The 19721-nt window shown below is 49.2% G+C and overlaps 1 protein-coding gene and 1 long non-coding RNA gene across 4 annotated transcripts in view; one reads left to right on the top strand and one right to left on the bottom strand.

The window, feature by feature from the left end:
- The window catches only part of OPCML (opioid binding protein/cell adhesion molecule like), a 254693-nt gene that overhangs the window by 50257 nt on the left and 184715 nt on the right, over positions 1 to 19721 (top strand). The window lies entirely within an intron of this gene.
- Positions 7787 to 10651, bottom strand: LOC121107519. The gene is made up of 2 exons (XR_005841740.2): positions 10318 to 10651; positions 7787 to 9123 (listed from the first exon to the last, which is right to left on the bottom strand). It is a non-coding gene; the product is annotated as an uncharacterized LOC121107519 (long non-coding RNA).

Genomic DNA, 19721 nt, shown 5'->3' with positions numbered 1-19721 from the left:
TGCTCGGCTGGGGGTGCACAGGCTGAGGTCGGGCAGGACAGCAGCTCTGAGTCCCTTCCCCATTCCGTACAGATCACATCACAGAACTTTGGTGGCTTAAGGCTGTTTGAAACACGAGCACGTCCTCCCAGGACAGAGGTTTGCTTCCCCCTGTGCTTGTTGGATGGGGACTGTGGAAAGGGATGGAGCTCTGGGAATGGAGCCGTCTCAGAGCGGGTTGCTTTGGTTGTGTCTTTGTGATCAGATGCCTTCGCCCCACTTGGGTGCATCCAAGCCTGTGTTTGAGGCAGTGAATCACTGCGTCCCCTGTCCAAGCTCTCACTCTTCCTCTTCACTGAAGTATTTAGGGATGCTCCAGAAGGCAGTGAAATCATTATGATTTCATCCTTCCCCTCCCCTGGAGACAGCTGTGCGGTGAGTGCCAGCCCCGCTCTGGAGCTCTTTCTTAAAGGACGTGAGGAGGGTGGGAGGCTCTGAAAATCTGTTTTCTGTCAGGTCCAAGTAGATGAAACGTTCCCTCTGATGGGCCCTAAAAATGCATTAGGAGAGCATCTGAGCTGCGACTCCTGCGAGGTGGCTCTGAAATGGGGCACAGCCCTTCCTCTCCCTTCCCTCGTCTCAGCCCTGGGACCTTTTTTCTCCATAATCCGAGGCTCAGATCCCTGATTTGGTGTGGATGATTCCCTCCTGCCCCCCGCTTCCCCCAAATCCTTTCCCTTTGAAGTAACACCTGCTCATATCCTCGTGTCTGTCGTGGGGAGGCAGAAGGATCTTCTCATCACAAGGAAATGCAGTCCTCTCCATCCCCCCCGCCGCTGCACATCCTTTTCCAAAATACTGCATAATGTCAGACTAAATCCTTATCAGAAATTTTAATGAGCAAAATAAAACCTGAAATCTGTGTGATTAAAATCAAATCTTCCCTCTTCTGCTCTGCTGGAGCTGCCTGCCAAAACAGAGTCACAACGCTGACAATGGGAGGCCCCTTGTATTTAATTACCTCTGGCTTTAGTCCGTGCTTCAGATCGACGTCCTCTGCAGTCCCTGCTGGGGCTGTGGATAACCTCAGAGAACAAACAAAGGAGAAATAATTTGTTCTTGGCCGGAATGGTTGGTGAGGGCTGCTGTATGGCAGTGGGGCTGAGCCATTCCCGGCCACTTCTGGCCCCAGAGCCAGGGGCTCTCTGGGAACGTGAGTTGGCCATCGTTGGCCACCAGTGTCCTCCACCCCTTGCTTAACCTTTATGGAAGGCTGACACGGTTGGTGGCTGCTCACAGCATCTGCCCTGGAGATACTCCACCTGTCTGCTACATTTCTTTCAGTTTCTCTCCCCTCTTCCCAATTCTCCCTTCAGCCTTGCAGCACCCATGCTGCTAATTGCCCTGCTGTCTTCTCCTACCTCATAGAGATCCCCTTCCTCCCAAATCATCATCTGTGAGGCCTTGAAGACGTAGGTGAGTGAACTGACCTATTGCTTCCTTTCCCGAATTAATTCCTTGGGTACCTTTCATAATCACCACCAGACTTTCCCAAAGTCTCTTGAATGATGTCTTCACCCATTATCCTCTGTTCATCTCCTTCCAAGAGACTGTTTCTTTTCATTTGTCCTTCGTATGAAGCAGAAGCATGTTTCATGAGCTGTAGAATTGAATCAAATAGAAGGGAGCACGGAGTACTCACCTGAGCTCAGACCTTCCCCCATTAGAAAGAGATGGAGATAATTAAGAGATGCTCAGGAGGTGCCACCAGGCTGAGCTTCTGACAGGCATCCTGACTGGGTATCGGTCTGCTTTGCCCAGAATGAGGAGGCTTAAATTGTCATTTAATGGCAGTGGCGTGGGAATCTAGGTAGGAATAAGCTAGAGCCAACACTGGGATGCTGTTAGGAGAAGCTTGGAAGCAGAGACCTGATAAACCCTGTGACTGGGTGAGGTGGTAGTGAGGTGGGGGTGTGCTCTGCTCTGCTGTGCCACTGTTCACCAGCAGTGGGACAGGGCTGTGGCATGGCTGGTCCCATAGCTGGGTGGCACAGTGGTGGGATATCAACTCCTCAGTGCTCTTCTGCTCTTTTCTTATGTGTGAATGGAGAGGCAGGAGTAATTATGCCAAGATTAGAGCGCTAATCATCGCTTGCAGATGGGGGAGTCATTTCTGAAGGAGCAGTAATACACGGAGAGAGGGTCTGGATTGACTGACAGCACGAGGCTGAGAGGAGCCATACAACTGTCATCCTTCAAGTATACGTCTCCTTGACCCCACAAATCTCACAGGGCTGACGTGTGGGCAGCACCGGGGCAGAACCGAGTCAGAAATCTGTAGAAATCTGAAGAGAAATCCTATCTCAATTAATGTCAGTGCAGCCAGCTATTCTCCCCTTCTCTCTAATGAAACGTTCAGCTTGTTGAATGTGCTGGAAGAAAAATACTCTACGTCTGGGCTTGCGGGATGGCTGTGTGTGTGTGCTTTGCTTCGTGTTCTCCGAGCTGCATCACAGGGATGCTGAGCTGGAATAAAGCATCTCCTCACCAGAAAGGGCAGTGCAACTGGGTAGGAGAGGGAGGCTTTGCACAGACTGCTGTCATGCAGTGCAGTGCCTGCAGTCTTCTCGGCTTTGTGGGTTGTGCAGTGAAGCTTTTCATCCAAGAGCAGAAGGAGAGGTCTCCTTGAGGTTGTTGCTGTTTGCCTTCCCCCATAAGTGAAAGCCATCGGGGGTTGGAAGCGTGGATGGTCCCCGGAGAACCAGGAGCTGCGTCCTCCTAATTTCATTTCATTTGACAATAATAAAATGTAAACCTCCAATTAGATCCTTACTAATAGCTACAGATGGAGGCAGTCATGGGGGCTGTTGGACTGCAGTCCAATCCTGCTCGGTGCTGAGTGCCTTTCCTTCTGCTGATTGCAGGGGGGGCTGGAGACCTTGCAGGCTGTTATAGGATTACTCTGCATCTTGCAGGGTTGGGGCTTTTAATTTTGCAAATCATCAAAGGCAAACCAATCCGTCAATTATCAACGCTTCAACTTGCTGCTGAGTAAATGAGAGTGTTACCATGTATCAATTAGTGGCATCAGATGCCCTGAAATGATAAGAGGACAGCCAGCTTTGGAGACGTGCCTGGCATCTGTTTGCAATGTGCACATGGAGTGCAGCAGTGGGTGATGAGGGGGGTCAGGACCTGTCCCCCCCCACAGGGGTGGGGATGTGGCACTGAGGGACGTGGTCAGCAGGCATGGCGGAATGAGTTGGGGTTGGGTTTGGAGATGGAGTGGTCTTTTCCAACCCGAACGTTTCTGAGAAAGCAGAGATGCTCCCGCGTTGGTCCCGATCCCATCTACTGGCTTAGCTGCTATGTGTGCCATCCCACTATTTGATGTCTTATCTGGGGCATGGAGGGCTTCCCTTGGTGCCAAAGCCACCCAGCTTTGCCTCCCTGAGCAGGGGATGGTTTGCAGGCACCAACGTGCTGTGGGGACAATGCAGATCCACTGTGCTTAATGCTGCCGCATGGCTGCTGGGAACCTAATTATGTTTGAGACACTTCAGAGGTTCTTTTTTACGAGATACCTACTTCAATAATAGAAAATCAGTATTAAATTCAGCTAAACGAGGAGCATCCGTGCCCTCGTGCTCTGCAGTCTGTGCCCTTTTCCCCTCACTCCAAGCCTCTGTGTTTGGGGTGCGACATGAATAACCTCATTGCAAATGCAAATCTGGGCTGCTTCTTCCCAGCGGTCGATGTGATCTTTCTCTCCTCTTTATTTATCTATTTATTTATTATTTTACTTCTGTTCTGAGCCGAGCTTGGTGAATATCGCTTTTCTTTTTTTCCCCTTGCTCATTTGCTGGATGGCGGAGTTCCTTTATAAAGGGAAGGGTGGGGAAAGGAAAGAGGGGGGGAAAGGGGAAGGGAAAAGAAGGGGAAAGGAAGGGAAAAGGGAAGGGAAAGGAAAAGGGAAAGGAAAATGAAAGGGGAGGAAAAGGAAAGGGGAGAAAAAGGGAAAGGAAAAGGGAAGGGGAAGGGAAAGGAAAGGGAAGGGAAAGGAAAGGGAAGGGAAAGGAAAGGGAAGGGAAAGGAAAGGGAAGGAAAAGGAAAGGGAAGGAAAAGGGAAAGGAAAGGGAAAGGGAAGGAAAAAGAAGGAAAAAGAAAGGGAAGAGAAGGAAAAAGAAAGGGAAGGGAAGAAAAGAAGAGAAAAGTGAAACCCCTCCCACTGATGACCCCCCACTGTTTTGTTTTGATTTCATCCATTTAAATGTATTCCCGAAGGGTTTAAATAAAGCAGAAGGGAGCTGTGAGATGAGCCTCTGATTGAACGCTCTGCAGGTTTTCGTGCTTCAGCATTTTTTAAAGTTGTTCATTTCTTCCCCTTCCCTGAAACAACTGAGTGGGTTCAATGCAGAGAATGTTTTGGGTCGGCAGACCCCTTTTTATAGGGAAAGAAGTTTGATAGTTTAAGTCTTCTTTCCCTGTGGTTATAGAAGTGGGTAATGGTGTTAGAAGCGATGCTGCTGCAGCTGCTGATGTCTTACAGCTCCAGATTCGTTCTAGATTCATTCTGCAGAAGCATCCATCCCCCTTTCCCAGCCTGGTGAAGCTGAGGTGTGGGGCTCGGCAGGGGGTGGCTGTGCTTTGGGGCATCCGTGAGTGATGTGGGGACCTTAATGATGACCTGCGCTGGGTTGGCAGGAGCTGAAAACCTCCCTGGTTTGTGTCTGAGGGCACACAGCAGCTTCCCAGCCCTCCTGGGCTTCCAGCATTGTCCCCACTCTACAATGGCCCTTAAACATCCCTGGCGTGTTATGTGTTTGAAGAGTGTTCGTACAGCACTTCTCTTAACAGCTACAGCAGTGCACCTGAGGGGTCAGAGCTGATCTCTGTCACAAGTGTTTAGTGCTTGATACACGTGTTTATTATACATTTCAAGTAAATTGGAGTCAATAAACTATTTGCATAAATATGATGTATATGAAGAAAACACCCCCCCCCCCTCCCCAAATAGGCTATTTCCTAAGCAGGAGCTCTAAAGTGTTGCAGGGATGTCTGATTCTTACTTCTGTTGTAATTGGCATTAAAATATAATACCCTCTCTTCAAAGAGAGGCTCCCATACTGTGAAAATGCCTTTTCTGTCCAAGCAGGGGCCAAATAATAGCAAATTATAAGCATGGAAAATATTTAGAACAAAAAAAAGGGGGGGGGGGGGAAGAGAAAAAAAGAGGAAAGAGGACTCTGTATTATCAGAGCTGATCCATAGCTTGCAGTCTCGTACAATTTGTCTTTTGAATACACCGTATGAACCAGCTATGAATAAAATCAGTCAATTTAACCCAAAATCAATGCTCTTTTGTAGAAGTGCTTAAAATCTAAGTGGAAGGGAAAGCTTTGAAGCTGCCTTCCCTTGGTAAACGCAGCACTTACTCACCATTTGATTTCAGCAGAAAGTCCCTTGTTCTCCCAGTGCCCAGCACAGCACCTTCATTAGAAAAGCTGATGAGTAATTAGCGAATGTGCAGAAAATGACTAAATTAGGTGTTTTATTTTAAAGGAAAACAGTGTTTTCCTTTCCATGTTTGGCCCACGTGGCTTTCACAAGCCCTGCCACCAGAGGTTGGGTACTGCTTCCCTATGATCGCCATGCTGGGATGGGGATCTGTCAGGCACAGCGTGTCCCCCAGCCGGGGCTTTTAAGCAGCACGGGGTTCATTTGTCTGCTTGGTGCCTCTGGGGAAAGCCCATCACTTCCCCACTGCGGGACTGCTGCCAAGGCAGCTCTCCTCAGCAGGTTGGCTGCGTCTTCATGTGGGATCCAGGCACGCCGGGCTGGCTCTTGCTGCAGGATTAGAGCCTGCTGCATGACAGGGACGTGCAGAGTGGTTCCCTTATCTTCCATCTCATGGGCACTGGGATAACCACAGCCGTGGAGGTGATGCTCGAGCTGCTGGGGCTCTCTTGGCTTCAAGCTGGCTGTTGGCTCCGCTAGTTGGCTGAAGTGGGTTTTCTCCAATCCAAATGTGCAGCCCAGGCAAGATATTGGTCCCTGCGCAGTGCAGATGGTTGAAACCCCCTTGAATGAGATGTTTAGTGATGGGCGGGTTGTTGCAGCCAAGCAATTGAGCTTGACAGGTCACCGCAGAGGTGCTCACCAGCCCCAGACTCTTTTTTGAGGCCAAGTGGAGAGTGCTGTGTTTCAGCAGCTGTGAGCTGGCAGGGCGGAGAGGATTAAAGGGCTGCCTGGGTCTTGCTGGAATGACTTTTCCCCTTCTGCTGTCGTATCTTGGCACCCCATGTTTGCAAATGTGCTGCCTCCAAAGCACTCCCAAGGTGATCCTAACCTGACTGAGATCAGAGAGGCTGCGTGATGTGCCTGGGGCAGAGCAGGAGCGACTGCTCCTACCCACGGTTCCATCAGTGATACCTCTGATCTCTCTTCACCCATTTACCCATTATATTACGGCGATCAGTGCTTTTGTGTGAGCCTGGCAGGATTTCAGCTGGGCTGAGGATGAAAGGCTGACTGCTGCCTGGAACAGGTTCACGTGGTGGTTTTACTCCCTCAGGGGTGTCAGGTCCCTTGCAAAGCCCATCAAGGTCCATTTCTTGGGGGGGGGCTTTAAGGGTAAAAGCCTCGGGATCACAGAGCAACCTGCAGATTGAGGAGGGGAGAACGGTGATGGTGGGCCTGGTCTTGTGAGTCCCCGGGTATGACAGGAGTGAGAGGTTTTGTTCTCCCTCTTTGTTTTGAGCAGTCGTTGATAAATGGCTCGGTGCTATAATGGATGTTGTGATCAGAAGTTTGAACTCAGCCTAAGCCTGTCAAATTTGATGTATATCCGACGTCTGCGCTAACTTATACAAATGCTTCACAGTGCTGGAAGGAATCAAAACATTGGAAGCACGAGAGTTTGACCAAAAAGGACCGACTTTTCTCTCATGTCCCTGAAGTCCTTGTGGCATATCAGTGGCACTGCTGGGCATTGCTGTGGTCGTGGTATTGAGTGGCTGTGATGGAATTGAACCTCTCATACTTACAGGCATGACTGCCTGGAGACCCCCAGAGCTGGGATCACACAGTGTGGCTGTTGTATGGACACACAACAAGGCACAGTCTTTATTTTGGAAAGCTTGGTTCAAAGTAAATCTCCACTGATGGGCAAATAGGGAAAATGCCCATGTGCTGTGGCTTGTGGAAGGCATGCAGGTGGTCAGAAGCGTGGCCATGGGCACGACCCGGTCTGTCTGTGGCTTTGTCTTTGCTGGATCTGCTCCTTCCAGCTCCCAAAGCATTCCGTTCAAGCAGGATATAAGCAGTATAAAAAGCAACGCTCACTAAATTCCCCAAATAAAAACATTTTGTGGCTTAGCCTATTTATAGCTAGATGAGTGAAAGCAGCACTCAGTCAGGGGGATATTGGGAGGTTAATACGTGTACAGCTGGTTTGGCCAATTGATTTCTTTGACCATTAAATTCCACTCCTAAAAGCCTTGCATATACATTTTAGTTGATACGACTTGGCTGGTGGTGTGCTTGAAACACTCAGCGCTCAAAGCTTTTGTATCTTTTCTGTTTCAGAGGCAGTAAGATGCTGCTGGTGAAAGGTGCTGGAGATAAGCACGGCAGGGTTTTCTTTCCATTGGTAGTGTTTTTGCTTTTTAATTGGCTGGCAACTCTTGCTGTTTCTCCCCCATCCAGTCCTTATTTAGTTCAGTATGTAATTCCATACACAATACGCACACGCTGAGGTGTGGTTTCAAGGTCTTAGTGTGTTTAGCAAATATTTCAGCCGAAACGATCTGTTCAGCTGTTACATTGATTGCCAAGATTACAGCACGACAACAAACATTATTTGGGGGATCGGAGACGAAATTACAGCCCACTCTCTCCGGCGTCTGCAGCGAGGAGCAGATGCACCGTTAATTTCGTGCTGCAATGTCCATTACTCCGCGCGGCGGAATCGCAGTGCATTAGCATCGCAGCCAGCCGTGCCTGATGGTGCCGCGGCGGAGGCTGCAAACCCCATTGCTCGCTGGAAGGGTCCACGAGATGCCAGGGTGGTTTTTGCACTACAGAGGTCCGCAGAAGCCGGGGCCAAAGCGTGGAAAAGCAGAGCAGGTGGTGGAGGTTGGCAGAGCCATGCGAGTGGCTCGGATGCAAGAAACGGCGACAGAGCTGCAGGCTTTCTGCTGAGCGCAGGACAGTGGTGCTGGCTGCGGTGCAGGTTGTTTGTTCCATAGGAGCAGCTCCTCTTGGTCAGATGTAACAACTGTGCTGATAAAAACCTATTTATTTTGGAAATGGTAGAGTTGGATGAAAGGGGTGAATGAAGCTGGTGCAGCGTGAGCCTTTGAAGGCTGCAGGGGGTGGAGGAGCTGAGCTTTAGCTTGGGATCTGGCCCCGTCCACGCAGGGTGCGTGAATGCTGCTGCTGCAAACTGCCCCCAGAGCTGAGTTGGCAATGGAGCACAGCCACACAAGCAGCAGAAACGTGGCCCCGTGAGCCCGCCTGCCTCAGTTTGCCCCATGGATTGAGTTGTGTTGGCAGTGGGGTGCGTGGGTGAGCAGGCTGTGAGCAGAGAGGACAGCCTCCTCCAGGGAAGGGAAAGCTGACTCCCTGCCATCCTTCCTGACGTCTCACACCGTGGTGCCTTCCCTAAATACACGCTTTTCACCTCTAATATGGGAAGAATAAAATATCTGCTGCAACACACGAGGCTGCTGCATGCGGAATGAGGTCACTGCACTCGAGCTTGTTAGGAACTTTTTCTTTTAATGGTTTGGAACTTGAATACCAACAGCGTGGAGTGGCTGTGGAGGAGAGAAGGGGAATGCACGGCCTGATGCAGAGCTCTGCCTTGAGGTGTAGGGCAGGGGCTCTGCAGTCCCAAGGACAAGCTGGCAGGGATGCTCTGACCTTGAGCTGTTGGCTGCGTTTTAGCTCAGTTTCCACCACTAGAGGAAATTATGCCTACTTGCAACGTCTCTGGGGCGGGTGGAGGTGCCCCCAAAGGCTGTGCTCAGCCTCAGATAGCTTTTGGATTTTGCTGCTCGTGCTGAGGGCCACAGAAGGGATTGTTCCTCCCTGCTCAGGACAGGCGCTGCTCCAATCCTGCCCGATGCTCTCATGAGATTTCTGTCAGAGAAAAGATGCCCAGCTAGGAAAGTTGATTTAATGAGATTTCTGCTTCTGTTCTGATGCTAGCAACAGGGTCAGCCTTCCTATTAAAGTTACATTTATTGATAGCTCTTCAAGAGTCTGTATAGAGTTAATAAGGGGTTAGCAGATGTTAGAAACATATTGCAGATATTAGTAGTAGATTGGTATAAATCCATCAGTAGATGTTGCTGCTGATGGCTACGTGCCATAGTTATAAGCTGAGCACTGACTCATTGGCCAAGTGTTTGGCAATCCATTAACTGTTAACTATTTGCCATGCTTAACTCCCTGCTAACCAGCTGAGAGCCCCTCTCTAGAACATTTGGCATGCAGCACACAAATCTCTCAACATCTCTGCCAAAATCTTGGCGGTGCCTATAGCAAGTGCTTTGTAAATCTGATTGCCTTGCCCTGGATCCCTCCCGGAGCTCGCTCCTCAGCCCATTGCTCCCGTTTGTTAAGCATCTTTGTCCTACCGGGGGTAGAGGTGCAGAAGGGAGATGATCAAAGGGCAGGAGGAGGAGGAGGGAGAGAGATCAAATATTGGATTTCGGAATGTTTTCTGCTAAGTGACAGTGAGGGAGCAGGAATGAACGAGGGCTATGAATTGAGTGTCCAACGACGCAGCTTTCAAGGGCTCTCTCTCTTGCAAATGTCACCGAGCAAAAACAAAACTGGAAGGGGAGAGGAAAAAAAAAAGCAAACAGAGAGAGGAGCACATCACAGCCCTCTGCCTCGCTACGTGACACGCGCCGAGAGGTGGATTTGTTTCAGTACCTTTTATAGGAGGAGCTGCTCCCATCTCAGTGTAGTTAATGAGTATCCAGTTCTTGCTGCCTGCTGGGTAATGTCGGGGCTAAAATACAACACAGCCTGCCTGCAGCAGCGACTGTGGGGAGCAACAAACACCAATGCATGGCCAGGGCAGCTGTGGGATGGGTCAAAATTGCTCTTGGTGGCCTTTTTGCTGAGACCAGGGAGCTCGTACGGCACTGCCCAGTGGGGAAAGATGACTGAAGTGATGCTGAAGCATTGCCCGGCCCTCACTATGTGCTGGGCTTGGGTCTTCCGCTGAGCATCACAGCTCTTTGTGCCTCTCTTGTTCTTCTCCATCTCCTGCACAGCAGGCTGTATGGCCAGCCAGTAGGTAACATTTCTTCTCTGTGATACCTCTGATGAAGCTGCTCATCCAGAGAGCAGCCGATGTGTCCCGCACGGCACGTAGAAAGGGGCTGAGGTCTGCAAGGTGTGTTGCCCATCCTTCATCCAGCATGGCAGGAAGCTTCTTCTGGCCTGGCTGCGTTCTGCTGAATAATGGAGTCAGCATGGGGGAGCGTGGGCGGCGTAATGCCGCCTGTTACCATAGCATCTAAGTGCTTCTGGAACGCTAATGTATCTATGAAATGGGTCGGTGTTATTATTCCCATTAGACAGATGGGAAACTGAGGTGTGGAGAAATCAAGAACCGCCCTGGGCTGGGAGATGCTGCCACTATTTTGGGAAGACGGGCCCTGCGTGCGGACAGCAGCGCTGTGCTCCCACCGCAGTGCTTGGGGGAGTGGGGAGCTTCGTGACGGGGCGTTCATCGGGAGGTCCTTAAGATGCAGGGATGGCCTTTTTCCCTCTGCCATAGAGACCACAGTTGAAACGGGGGCTCTTTCAGAAGCGTTGTTATCATTGCAATGGCCTACTCGTCCTTTCTTCTCCTTCTTTTGTTTTATAAGCCCAACTTCAGTCCATGAATTAGTGGCCGTGTGGAGGCAGTTGCTCGCCCTCCTGGCCCAGGACCTCTGGCTGCCTTGCAGGAGGGATACCTATGAAAATAATGGTTTGGACCCCGTAATTCATTTATTACCTATTCCGAAACAGCCATGTATTATTTTGCATTTTTGAGTCTGGAGCAGTCGGCACTTACTGTGTCATTATTTTGTCCCTAATTACCTTTATATTTTATGAAGGAGATTTAAGAGGTAATCAACATCCAAAAAGCATCTGAAGTCAGACTATTGCAGAACGTGTTCGTTTCCAGCAGTGCTATATATCATGACTGCAGCTGTTTTTTTTCTTTCATCTCTTTGTTTTCTTTATTTTCAGTCTACATGAAGCTCGTTGTGGCTTTTATTTCAGCATTTGGTAGAGTTTGGGTGTGTTTCTCTACCACGAGTATCTGGAACACGTGGGGATGTTTGTTATATTCATAGAATCATAGAATTGCTCAGGTTGGAAAAGACCTTAAAGATCATTAAGTCCAACCACAACCCAGCCATGCTAGCCTAGAGTTCCATGCTGGCTTATGCCCATGCTTTGCTCTACTGGCTGACGTTTCACAGCTATGGATGGTCCCATATTGCGTTCCCAACTTCCATTGTTTTGGGTTGCTTTTTTTTTGTTCCTAAATCTTTTGGTTTTGAGCCATTTTCTGTCACGGCAGCGTGCCTACAGTTTGGTTTGCTGGCGCTATTTAAAATACCCATCCCTTGTTAAAAATAATCACCATTTAAAGCGTTGTCCTGTCCAAGTATGTTTAGCTGTAATGACCCTTCTGCTGCTGCAGAGCACTCAGGTGAAGGCAGGATGCGACTGTTCTCTATTACCGAAGGAGCCTAACTAAGCTGCATTTGCCAATGTCAAATTACTTGCGAGCTGTTTGACCTCCTATTTACTTCTAATTTCTGCAAGCTGTTAGTAAGAGCTACACTAAATCAACCTGTCATTTGATCTTGGCTCTTGCTGCTGCACCTGAAAGATTTGATACTTATGAGCATCAGAGAGGAACTGCGTAAAACTCCTTAAGAGCACATTAGAGTTTACAAAGTGTGTAGGAAGTTGTTCGTGGATGTAAGTGGTACAATTTATAGAGCAGGGGCTGTGGGAGTGGAGGGAAGGGAAAGCAAGCTGGTGTCTAGCCTGCATTCCTCTCACAGGAGGAAGGCAGCAAGGGAAAACATGGGCTTGAAAGCACGGCTTCACCTGGGAAGCGGCAGTGGGATTCCATATTTATTCTCCCTCAATGATTTCAACAGTGAGTTTGCACCGATTACAGGTTTATGAGATGTATTCTTTTCCCTAACTGCTGGAGCTGCAAAATCAAGCTGTATTCACTGCGCTTCTTAGCTCATCACTAATAATGAAGAGCCTTCAGTTGGAGGAGGGCTGGCGGTTGTGCTGAGGACAGTCGCTGCAGAAACCAGCACTGAGTCAGAATGCATTGTTGTTTGGGGTGAGGCATCGTACCCACAGAAAGCCACTTAGTTCAAAGGCTTTGAGCGTGTTGCTTGATTGTTAAGCATCACAATATCTCTGTTAGTGAGCTGGCTTTGAGATGTCCCATGGTGGGGGAAACAGAGGCAAAGGAGGGAGGGAAGGCTGGGATGCAGAATAGAGCAGCACATCTGCAGTGTGTGTATCTGATGGGCACGAGGTGCTTGCTCCACTGCTCTGGGCTGGAAGTTACCTCCATGTCCTTCTTTTGCCAGGATTGCTGGTCTGCTTGTGCTTGTGTGTTATGGTAAACGAGCACTGTGATAGGAGCTGGATGCAAATAGCTTCATAAATGCATGCATGATGGCGAAGCAGCATGCCTTCCCGTCTCTCTCTGCTGCTCTCTAACTGCAGGAATGCCACCTTTGGCCAGCAAGCAACTTTCCCAGAGTGCTTTTTGAAAGCGTGGAATTACAGTGATGTACCTCTGCTTGCAAAATAGTGCCCAAAAGGCGATGTCGTGAAGACTCGCTCCATTAAAGTGGTTATTGATATATGTATATATATAAATGCTGCAAAAGGCAAAGCCACAGTGGGTCCCTTAGTGGGTATTTATGGCCGGGCTCTGCTGTACGGTCTTTCCTATTCCTCTTTCTGTCTCCGAGGATCATTTGCAGGCACGGTGTTCCAAGCAAGCTGTCCTTGCAGGAGCCACCTGGGGAGCAGCACGTTCCATTGGGGATGGGCCCTTAGCTGGGTGTTGGGCAGCTTCTGGCACGAGGTCATAAAAATGAGCCACCGCTGTGCAGGATTGCTTACATGGGAGAAACAGAAATCCTTCTGGAGGGCTAACAGTGACCTCGGGTGCTTGTTGTGCGGCACTGAGAGAGGGGGACCAACAAAAGGCAGAGCTGAAACGTGAGGCAGAGCTGGGAAGAAAAACTCCTGACCTGCTCCATTGTGGAGATAAGTGGGGTTTAAGATTGGGTCCGCATTTAAGTGTCTACAAATGTAAGGGAGAATTGCTTTCCAGGCATAAGGGCGTGCTCTGGCCAGCACCCACTGCAGCGCTGCCTGTCTCCTAATTGGGCTGTTAAAGTGTTAGAGGGCAAAACAAAAGTGGTAATGACCTTCCTTGAAACAAAGCTTGAGAGAAGAGGAGAGATGTGGAAGTGTCTCAGCAGTCTGCGACCGAGTGCTTAGCACCAGGAGCTGGGCTGTGGGGAGATGAGGGCGATATCTGTCTCCAAAGAGATAGCAGCATTGTGAAAACACAGCAAAGTAAATCACTGCTCCCTAAGCAGAGCCAGCCCGTATAAATCAACAATAATATCTCAGCCCGAGCTGAGTGCACGTCTGAGGCGCTGTGCACGGCTCCAGTCACCATGTCATAAAGGAGGAAATTACAGAATAAGAGAAGGTGAGAATTAGGGCAACAGGAGCAGAGCTCTGTGAATATCGGGGTGGGTTTTCTTTTTTTTCGTAGCACTTCTGAACAATTGGAGTCAGATTGTTTTTGATTTTGATTTTTTTTTTTTTTTCCCCCTATAAAATCAAAGCGGTGCCTGAAATGAAATATCAGTGGGGGGAAGAAAAACGCTCTGGGAAGAAATGGTGCCCTTCTCCAAGCATGGCTTTTATCTCCTGCGAGCCAAAAGTTTTCAGTGCAATGGGTATGAATTCACTCAGGGTCTCAGCTGAGCCCAGTGTGAAGTTCTGGTGGTGACAGTTCTGCCTGGCTTGGACTCCACATTAAAGTGGGAAGAGGGTGGTGGAAGATCTGGTGAACCTGAATCTTCTTGCCCGTGTTGCAAGGAGAGGAGAGCATCCTATGGCTGCTCCTTTGTGGTGCTCTGAAGCCAGGCTGGGCTGCAGGAGGTTGGAGGAGGTAAAAGGAAGGAGAATTTTAGAAGTCCTCTGCCTGAATGGTATGCAAATGGGCGGTCAGGGCTCCTTAAGTGATGGGAGAAGATCGATATTTCTTTCAAATAAAAGAAGGGGAAGATTGGCCGTATTTGGCCTGGATGGCTGCGAGTACAAAAGCCCAAGTCAGCAGGTCAGGGATGTGAGAAACTGCCGCGCTCATCGTCTCTGAACAGAGAAGGTGGGAAATGCAATATTGCTGAGTGATATGTTCATAATAAGGCTCCTTTATTAATGCTCTGTAATGACCTTGCTGGGGCACAGTTGAGTGCCTTGTCATCTGTCCTGATCTTATTAGAGACGTCGGCAGGATTCACTGTGCTGGAGTGCAAGTTACTCTTTATCTCAGTTGCCATCAATATCGCGCGCTGTAATCGTGTAGTCATGATGGGGCTGTTCCCAAGGGCCTTGGATGTGTCTGAAACCCTCTCCGTGACTTGCTGTTTTAAGAGTCGCATTTATATGGAAAAATATAGACAGTTGCAGTAGACCAGCAGTGTCTTTCCTATCAACAAGAGATATATCAGCGATAAAGTACCCTTTCTCCCTCCTTTTCCTCAGCCACGCTGGGAAGAAATCCTATTGATTCATGGGCTGGGAGAGCTGGGGTGGCTGTGGGCTCCAAAGCCCGCTCATCACGGATATTAACGGGGCCAACAGGAGGAGAGGGTCAGGGCTGGGACTGGGTTGGAAGCCGCGGGTGTCACCGGGAAGAAAAACGAGGCTGGGAGGAGGTGGGGGATTTCTGCTGGGGGAGAGCCGGAGAGGCTCCGGTATCTGCACGGCAGATATGAGCAAACATCTTGTGCTGTTGTAAATGGGCGAAATTGAATTGCTTGCTTGCTTGTAAATTTAAAAAGATAGTGTGTTTCTATCAATAACTGGAGGCTTAAATAATAGACTTTGGTCTGGCTACCAATCTCATTTCCCCATTTAGAGAGAAAGTCTCTTAGAGCGGCGGCGAAGGGCTCCACGCGGCAGCTTGTAGCTCTATCTATCACACACCTTATCAGTGGGTGTACTACATGGTTTTGTACAAAGTCATCATCTTTTCCTTTGTCTGTTCATCCTCTTATGTACTTTAATTTGTGGTTACTGTAATGCTACTTACCGGCAAACAACGTGATGGCTGAGTTGAGCTGGAAGCAAAGCACGAGTTCTTGAAAAAGGGCAAATGTTTGGGTTTGCATGCTTGGATTTTCCCTGTTGGGCTGTTTCTGATTGGCTGGGCATATTTCCTGGATGGGACATGGACAGAAGTGGCGTTTATTTGTGCATTTAGAGAACGAATGGGAAAAGGTGTCTGCATGTATCCCAGCGAATCAATAGGAGCTGATGGAGTCTAGGAGTAAGCAAGCCCTTCCCATACCTATGCCTAAAAGTGCCCGGTAGCACTGCTGCCGTTTTTCAGCCTAACGCTGTGTTTCCCACTGCTGCTTTTCCAGGGAAGGCAGATTGCTGCAGTGCAAGAAACCCATATGGTGGGAACTTGCTGTGCATTGGCTCAATGGGCTCAAAGCTGTGAGCTCTCCCGTTGTGTCCTCAGCTGCGCCATTTTGTGCCCTACTGACACCCTATTAAAACAAGCACGGACTGGGAATTAGTGCAGCGCAGTTGAAGGGACAGGCAAAACAAGTCCGAAGCTCCAAACAACAAATTATTCTTGAATCAAACATCTCATTAATGGCTGCACTGTCGCCGCTCTGCTTTGCATAATTAAGTTTCATGGGGCGTTACAATTAACAGTTGTGCCGCAACGTAGGTAGGAACAATCTCCCGTTTATTTACCCTGGCTGTATCTGAAAGTGCTGTGTGGTGAATAAGACGCATTTACAAGTAGATTAGGGTGCATTCTGGGTCATAAATTGAGTAAGGCTGTAATTGCTTTCCAACAAAGGAGAGCTGCAAATAAGACAGGCCGCCTCTCTTTTTTTTTCCCCCCTCCCCAAACCCCTTCTTTCCTGTTGATGTGTGTCTGAAAATTCTCATCCCGAGCTAAATAACACAGTTATGGCATTGAAAACCTTGTAGGAGCTTTTTCAACTTGACAGCTCCTACTCTGTAATATTTCAAGGCATATTTTCGCCCTTCTTCTCCTTCCTTCTTGAGACTCCACTGCGGAGACTTGTTTTAAACCCGCATATTATGGCTTTGTATATTATCAGTCGAATATCCGCGTGTGCATCCATGGTGTTAGGAAGGGGAGGGGGAGGAGGGGAGATGCTTGGGTTTCAGGCACTTGGAATTAACTGGGAAAGAAGCCAAAATGTCATTAGAAGCACTTGGATACGGCAGAATGCAAACCACCTCCAGTCTATATTCAGATACTAAGGCAGGACCAGGAATTAAACATTTATCAAGGCAGGGGGATTAAAGCCTGACCAGCAAATACTCTTCTTCGTGAAGGGCTTTCCCTGCAAGGAAGGAAGGATCCAGAGGGTTAGCAGCAGCTCCAACCAATAACGTTTGTATGCTGTTGAGGAGCAATAGAAGCTCTCGCCGTCTTGAAACTCTCTAGGCCAAATGAGCTTTTCTTGCTTCAAATATTTCTTAATCGTAGTTTCTTATAGGATTATAAAGAGGCTGGTGGAGAATTTAAGAAAAAAAAAATACAGTTTTTTCAGCCTTGCAAGTATTCCTCGGGTGGTTGGTAAGACTTGGAGCCGGAGTAGCTAAAAAGGGAGGCTCAGCTTCCAACAGATTCCGCTCCTCGTTATGCACTTAAGGAAAAGCTGCCATTTCCTGCTAAAAACCCATTTGTCTTGCAAATTTCTATAATGAGCAGATTTTGGAATAAATACCATGTAATCTGCAGTGACAGTTCTCTCATTTCTTTTTTATTAGTTCAATCTTTTCAGCATCTGAAACACGTAGCAGTGGAGTCTCAGAAGAGGACGAGGCGGCTCTGGGGGAGCTTTTTTAACACCTTGGCACACAACTCTGCCAATCGCCCTCCCTTTGCATTCCTCCCCTTCTCTCTTTGTTACCTTCCATTTATTTATTCAATTGCGTGTTTGAGCAGCATCTGTCCGTAGCCCCAGGCATCCTTTAAGTACTTTAGGGTACACACAGTTGCACATTAACGAGACGTGCCCCAGTCGCATCATCCTGAATGCCTACAACAGCCCAAAGAGCAACAGCTGGATGGGCACCGCCGCCTTGCTTGCCTTCCTATGTTTCCAGATGTCTGGGGAAAAAACAGGATGGAAGGCCATCCTGCATGTCTAGAAGGACATCTACGCCTTGATGTCTCCAGAGCAGATTCTGTGCTGGGGAAGGGCAGTGGTGGAATTTCTTAGTGTTGTAGAGGTCAATGCTTGTGCAACGTAGCAGTGGTGCAGCCACGTCCTCCAGTCTGCCAGCCTGCAGCGTGGGGTGGAGAAAGCAGCAAAGTGAGGCTGTGAGGAATAAATAAGGAAGCAAAGCGCGTGCAGAATGGCCTTTGTAGCACGGTGCCATTCACGCTGACCTTTAATAAAGTGTATTTAAAACCGGAGTTTTTCCCTCTGTGTTCGCTCCAGTTTAAAAGCAAATTATAGGCTACTTTTAGAATGTCTTGTCCTGGTGCCATAAAACTCAGTGAACCTTAACTTTTAATATTTTTCTTCTTCTTCCTCATAGGTAAGTGGCATCCATTTATTGCTGAACTACTTGAAGGCCCGCGGTGGGGGATGTAAAACATGCTTGCCTGGTTGGCAGTTCCTTGGCAGGTAAACCCAAACCCTTTTCTTCCCTTTGTCCAGCCCGAGCTGTTTTTCTCTTCCTTGTGCTGTTACTGAAGCAGGCTGATCCTGCAGGGGAAGGGGAGGAGGTGCGCGAGCTTCATTTCCAGTTCGCTGCTTTGGGGAGTTGGGTTGCGGTGTGGATTGGCAGCGCTGTCGTGCACGGTGCTGAACATCGCAGTGCGGGGAAGCGGAGGGTCAGAGCTCCCCAGGAAGGCGATGCTGGGCCCTGCTGCACTTGGGGCCAGCTGTGCCTTACAGCATCACTGCAAACTCGTCACCGGGAGCGTCGCTGCTGTATGAGCACGGGGCTTTTGCTGCCCAAACCCTCTTGGGACTGAGCTGGGCCAGGAGGGTTCCCCAGGGGAGCACGGAGTGAAGTTTGCTGAGCAGCAGAGCTGCGTTCCTGGGAAAACAATGCTTAAACTTGCTCCGACCTTTTAAAGTGTGACGCCTGCCTCTGTATAACCAACTGCCGTGTTCAGAGCTTTCAGATGCTTCCCTCATACAGTGAGTTTCACAGTCCGTAGTGGTTTTCTCCCTCAAGCACTTGGAGCCCCAAGCCCCGTGTAAGCTGTTATTCCCTTTGTGTGGAGCCCAGGGGTTGGGTGCTGCCTGCAGGGTGGGCAGCGATGTGCTGAGCAAGGTTCGCTTTGTCGTGTGACTGTCAGCAGCTCATTCCCAGCGTGTCACTTTTCCTCAGGTTGGTGTATTATCTTGCCCTAGCAGATGCGGCAAGCTAGAAATACAAGGCTATTTGCAATGCAGTTTATTAAGATGTGTTTTAGAGGCAGTTTGAGGGAGTGCTGGCTGGAAATGTTAATCAGCATCTCCAACAAGGCATTGACCTGCCTTTATCAGTGTGCCTCAGCCCTGCCTTCCCCCAGCACCGTCCGCCTGTGCATTGCTGCTGGAGGGAGAAGAAACTTTCACCTGCAGCAAAACAGTGGCTTCTTCACCACGCAGAGCTGTACGGGGGAGGCAGAGGAAAAGAGGCAATGTAAAGAATACGTTTCTGGACCTGCAGTTGTTTTGCGTGGAGAAAGAGTGATCTGAGCTCTGTGGGATCAAATGATGCTCCCATGGTACCTCACCCCGCTGCTCCTGCTCCGGGATGGGAGCTGCCATCATTTTTCCCCTTTTGTTTTAGACTTCTGTGAACCAAAAGGGCTCGAGGATTTTAATGGCCTATCTCAAAGATTGAGAGGCCCTTTATGTGTCAAGCCACAATCCCATCCCAGGCTGTACTGGCCTCTGATTTTATGAAGCTTATTTTGGATAGATGGTATTTTGATAGCTCCTGCTTTGCTTCACCGATGGCTGTATTGATGTAGCGCTACAGGACAGGGCTAATAAATAGTTTATAAAACTGTAGGTTCATTCTCCCAAGTGATCTACAGCTGTGTCTGAGCAGACTGCAAATCACAGCCCGGCGAGTCCCGGCCCGGGGCGAGCGGCTCCGTGCCGCGGGAGGCAGCAAGAGAGAAAGCAAAGCCCTCTATCCCAATGCTGGGGCTGAGCTTTCCCTTAGGGTGCAGTTCTGCCCCACCAGCTGCTCAAGGAGACTGCATTGCAGCCAGCCTGCCCTCGGGCTCGGGGGGGAGGAGGGGTGCTGTAGCTTTGGGTAGATTTTGCATGTGCTTATGAGGTTTAGAGCAGGGCTGTCACACCTCCGTGCCTTTCTCTGCAATCCGCTTTCGTTGGGTCCTGAAATACCTCTCCATTTCT

This window comes from Gallus gallus, chromosome 24 (genome assembly GCF_016699485.2).
Source record: "Gallus gallus isolate bGalGal1 chromosome 24, bGalGal1.mat.broiler.GRCg7b, whole genome shotgun sequence".
NCBI classification, from domain to species: domain Eukaryota; kingdom Metazoa; phylum Chordata; class Aves; order Galliformes; family Phasianidae; genus Gallus; species Gallus gallus.
This window is presented reverse-complemented; position numbering and strand designations above follow the sequence as displayed.